Below are 6000 nucleotides of genomic sequence, written 5' to 3'. Positions count from 1 at the left end.
TCAAACAGTGAGTGTAAGAGGTGTCAGATTCTGCTAACATGAAACTATGTAGGCGCTATTACGATATTAATCCAGAATTTATATGGTCATATACATTTAAGAATGTTGTACAAATTCAAGTTTGACTTTGAAGATGGAAAATAAATGTTATTTTATTTTTATTTTTTTTCATAATGTATCATAACTCCACGCACAAGCACATGTGTGTTTTACTTAAGTGTTTGAAAACAGTAGAATTGTAAACAAACCTTAAACAGCCTCATAATTTAAAACCTATACCAAGACAATCAATTTGAGAGTGAAATATGTCCTCAATCAGATAAATTAAAACATAAACAAAACCAGTAGTGGGGAGACAGTGTTCCAACAGGGGCCTACAGCGCCTACACTTCACTTTATGGATTGGGGCTTTGAATTGAAAATTCACACTAAAACAGAATTCACATGTTATGATGTTAGACATTGTACATGAACAAGTATCTTTCGAAGCTAGAAACAAGAGAGCCACAAGATATGCTTCAAAAAATATCCATCTTGACAAGCAATTGAATCTTTTATTTCATACAACAAATGAAAACAAATTCTAGCACGATGAGATAAATCCAGTGTTTCAGTGCAGTTTCACTTGTACACAGCCAAAATACACAGCGCAAAGTCCCAGCATATTTATGTGCTCTACTTTCTCTTGGGCACTCCATCGCTCCCTCACCATCTTGTGCTGCCGCACCACTCGACGTGAGGTGGCCGGAGCCCAGAGGAACGCCCCTGGTTACATATGGCCTCCTCCTCCAAGGCCAGAGGGTGAAGAGGTACTGGCTGGACATTTTCACCCTCTTGTGCTTGTGCCACCTTAAGGCCAAGCGGAGGCCATTTGTCCACACCTGGAGGGAACGCGAGTACAGGAGGCCCTGTGGTGCTGCTGCTGAGGTGGCCGTCAACATGCCTCTCAGCCGAAGGAGAAGAGTATGTCCGCTACCTGCTGTGGAGACTGGAAGTTATCATTTGCTGGGAATCCAATGTCATACCAGTGAATAGATTTATAAAACAGAACAATACCTGAACACCATATAAGCAGGGTATCATTTGGTCTCATATTCCGTCTTAAAATCTTATTTACTAAATTCTGCCAAAAAAAAACAAGTCAACATCTTGGAAAAAGGTAGAATAAGGCAGATCACTCCACTAGTATAAAATATATAGGTATAAAACAGTAAAAAATTCTTGAAACAGGTTAATTTGCATTGGAAACACATGAAACTCCCCCCATTAGCAGATTTTTTTTCACTTGTTCTGTGAAAAGTAAGATTCAGAATTCAGAATTGTTAAGATTAATATGTTTTGCAGTGTGAATTCTTATAGGATGACTTTTACTTTAATGCTGTGATTAAATGCACATAATGTCAAGTTTGTTTTCAGTGCAATACATCAAGCCATGTATCTAATAAAGCAGACATGAAAAACAGATCAAAGAACCCAATGACCCTGGTGTGTGGGCACCGTAAAATGCTCCATGCCGAACCGTGAGTTATAAAATTATAAGTACTGAGTTCTTCCTTTTCAGACACTGCCTCACCGCCACTAGTTATAGTTTATTTCAGTTTAAATGGCCGACTCTTTCCCCTTCTCAAAGGGGACTGTGGAGTAGCTTAATGCACAAAGGTGTCCCCTGGCGTCTCCAGTTATCCCTATCAGCCCAGACCCCCTCTTCTTTCACCACCATGCCGTGTACTGTTCCCTGTTGCCTTGGCAACCCTATGGCCAGCCAGGCTTCTCTCTCTCTCTCTCTATTTCTCTCTCTCTCTCTCTCTCTCTCTCTCTCTCTATTTCTCTCTCTCTCTCTCTCTCTCTCTCTCTTTCTCTCTCTCTCCCTCTCTCTCTATACACAGGCAGTTCTGTTCTTGCCCTCAAGCAGCTGAAGGATTCACTGAGGTTGTGCAGAGAAAAGGTACATGCTTGTCCTTCTCTTCTCTCCCCAGTGAGACACCTGCACAACCGCAAACAAGAGAATAGCAACCGCTCAAACCGGCGAAAGAATTTTTTAAGATATATTCTGAAAACTGCACTGTAAAGGTCAAACGCTTGTTTGAACAGCGATTGAGTTTCATCTCCAAGGTCAGATGGGTGAAGCCTGCTCCAACTGCGAATGAAAGCCTGACAGAAAAAAAATAAATACTGTGCTGTGAGATTATGAGAATGGATTTGTGTCTATTATGATAAAGCATGAGCAAAGAAAATGTGTTTCTGTTGCTCTCATCCAATATCTTGCCCATCCATCTTAAGCCACCTGTACAGAGCAGAAAGGTCTAGCTGTATGGGAAAAGATCCAGATAATATTTTGGACTCTAGTGACCCTGAGTAAACTTTATATGACTGAAAGGGGACTCTGTCAAGATCGATTGAGATAATTGAAGTGCTACAACATCAACCTGCCTAATTTGTGTCTCTGTATGCAGACAAAATGACTTTAAAATCACAATGAAATGGCACTTTTATGTACAGAAGAGGATTAGGGCCACATCTGAAAAATGCATTTGAGTTCTGAAATTCAGGCTTTTTTTCCTCAGAATTTTTACTTTAATCTTTTGGCTCTTGTCTGACTTTAATCTCTTTATTCAGAATTCTTTTTCATATGTTGCCCAAATGCTCTTCCACAATTTTGAGAGCATCGTGCTTCCGTAATAAGTAAAGGTAATAGGATTTTATTGAAAAGTACAAGAAATTAAAAATTGTATAATTTATTTTGGCATTTATTGTTAAATAGGTGTATATTATGACATGGAAAACTAGCTAACAATGTTCAAAAGTTTTCCATTCATTTTTCATTTGATTGTGACTTTAATAACACTTGTCAGTCTGATGGTAATTGCTCTGTGAAGGTAAGCCATCAAATAGCTTGTCTCGTGGAACTGGGCCGTGAATTCTGGGAAATGCCAAGACTGTCCAGCTGGCAAAATTCATTGATTCCTCCTTCCAAGTGACATCTAGAAAATACCAGCACAGATTGCTTTGCCTGATATTGTGCCGGTATAAAAGTTAAACAGGTTTCTTGAGCACTGAAAAACCCAAATGTGTTCTTTTTCACTAGAGCTTTTTTCTTTTTCACTGCATTCACATGGACTAAAGCAAAAGAGAAATCAAGTTGATAACAGGCTGGAGGGAGGATGCTGTCATTTTGACTCTTCAACACGTCCCATTTCACCAGCACATAAACACCACACAATGCAATATACAGACTGGGGGGCCTTTTCCCATGTTCAGCTACAACTGATTTAATGAAGTGTCAAGAGAATGGCCATCACTTTGTCTCCCCAACTGTAACTCATCGGCTTTAATTGCCTAGTTTGTCTTGCGGGAACTTTTACTCATTGGTGTGTGTATGTTTTGTTGGAATCAGCCTGTCCCCCCTTTGGCGGAACAAATTGTTCTGGTTTTAACAAGATCTTCGAGTTTAGTGGATTCTCAGGTCAAGGTCCTCTCAGAGCTCAGGGGAACAAAGAACGAGAGGGACGGAAGTTCACACCTTTTGAAGTAAGAATACACAAAAACTACAAATAGTAATCTCACAGTCTTTAGCAATTGAACCATTCTTTTTCTGGCATCTTGCAGGTATTGAACCTCAAAATGTTCTGAGTTACAAAAACTGTGTATAAAGAGCTGTCTGTTAGTAGCTTCCAGACATAGCGAGAGTCTAAACAGATGCTTCTTTTAATGATGGAATGTCTTATCTGAAAGAGGAGAGAGAGAGAGAGAGAGAGAGAGAGAGAGAGAGAGGGAGAGGCTGACAGTAGAAAGAGGGAGAGAGGAAGGGACAGGATGTCTCAGCCTTAAACTATCACTTAACCCTCTTCTGCGATGCAGTTGAGGAGAGATAGGGACAAATATGGACTTTTCTTCAAGAGAACCCTGACTGTGACTTCCCTGGGTGATAGATAGATCTTTTGGAACAGCTTGTTTTGTTGATGCTGGCAATGGAAGATGTAAATCGCTGGAGTTACATCATGAGATAATTACTCCATCAAAAACACAAACAATGACTGCAGAAAAGCTTTATGAGAACGAGATAATCTATCCCCTCCTGACCCCCTTTCATCTCCTTCCATCAACTTGACACATCTCTCACAACAACTCAGGACTTGCTCTCAAGGTTCATTGAACGATCATTCCAAAAACAAGAAGACATAAGTAAACCTTATATGGGATTCTGAAGTCTAGACCATCCTGATCCTCTCATATTATCCAGCTGATTGCCCTAAGCCCAGAGATGCTCTGTTAGCTCTCTCCCTTTTGTGGGGAGCACAACAGTAGATAACCCTTTGTCATAGATGCCATATGCAGAGATTTTGGTGGCTATTTTTCATCCCTCATTTTAACTCAATTTGGGATGCAGGTATGAGTGAAAGCAGCTAATGATTTGGCCGACTGGATGTTCTCTCCTAGTCCAGACTGAAAAAACACAAAGATAAAACGCCAGTCAGTCAGTCAGTCAGTCAGTCAGTCAGTCAACCAGCAGTGAGTCAGCCAACCAGCCAACCATGCAGTCAGCCAGTCAGTCAGCCAGTCAGTCAGTCAGTCAGTCAGCCAGACAGTTAGCAAAGGAGCCAGCCAGCCAGTCGGTCACCTTGGCAGGCAGTCAGCCAACCAGCCAATTAATCAATCAGCCAGTCAGCAGTAAGACAGATGATATGATTGAAACATGAGGAAAATGGGAAAAAAGATGGAGACTGGGTCTCTTTCAAAAAAGGTTAATACCATGTAATATTTCCTCTCATCATATCATAGTGCTTCAAGATCCAAATTTTTTTTCACAGAGATAGAGAGAAGATAATGAGCTTTGTTGACATGATGAGTTCAGCAACATTTGCTGTATGTTCTGAATGTTCGCTGAACAGGTTGAGGTCATGACCTCTTGGTACATTCAAGACGACTCCCACTCTTTTGTCCAATAACAAGAGAGATCATATATTTATTTATATTCATGCCCAGTGGAAACGCACCCTGAAAACCTCGCCGGTGCCCCTGTAATTGCCTGTATCTAATCTGTCAGGGTCACTGGCAAATGTCAGCTTGGCCACACTGGGCTTAGTTTAAATGTGAAGGGCATTAAACTCCCAAGAACTAATAAGACCTGTCAAGCGGTGGCAGACTCCCATTCACAGCGCCATAGGGGAAGGCCCAGCGATTGATTGGCTTATTGTAACTAATGTGACGTCAAGGGGAGCCTGAGGCGGATGCCCCTGATGCGTCTCAATAGCGCATTGTGCACGGGCCAGTCCAGGAATGAATACACACACATATTCGACCTCCCCAATCCCACTAAACAGCAGCCATACACACCAACAGGGGGGAGAGGAAACTCTTTCAGATGTGACAGGGGGATTATTAGTGTGGCGGATAGGTTCCCCATGATGTCAGCCATCTGAGGATTCTCATGTTGATGAGGTCAACTTCCTCCTGGCTAAACGGGAACAGAGCTCCATCAGGGGTCTGGCTCCACTACGGGTCCCTCTCAAGGCTGCATGTGTCGGGAAGACTTTTCAAAGAAGCTTTTGGCTTACACTAAGAGAAGAGAGTATTTTTTTACTCCAATAATGTAATAAAGTACATTTTTGTGGTACTTTCGCTTGGTTAAATATGTTGAATTTTGGTGGAACGTTTTCATTTTTTAACACTCAACGTAACTCAACTCATCAAGATTCAATTTCCAATGACCCTGATAATCTGTTGTTCTTCTTGATATCAGTTGTTCCAAAGAGGTAACATAACTTGAGCTCCCAAGAAAATAATAATATAGGGATTATTTGATGTTTTCAAATGTGAGCAAGTTAGTGATATCAGTACAGATATCCAAGAAGGCCAATATTAGTGCTTGATTGTAATGATGAACTGATGAGGGTGTATCAATACTCAACCATGAAAATGGTTTACTAAGGTGAAACTTTGCTTTAAATTCCCTTTTGATGTTCCCTCTAGGCTGTGTGTGCCAGGAGGCCATTTTGACTG

Source organism: Centroberyx gerrardi, chromosome 1, assembly GCF_048128805.1.
Source record: "Centroberyx gerrardi isolate f3 chromosome 1, fCenGer3.hap1.cur.20231027, whole genome shotgun sequence".
Taxonomy (NCBI): domain Eukaryota; kingdom Metazoa; phylum Chordata; class Actinopteri; order Beryciformes; family Berycidae; genus Centroberyx; species Centroberyx gerrardi.
The sequence above is the reverse complement of the archived record's forward strand: the minus strand, read 5'-3'. Positions refer to the sequence as shown.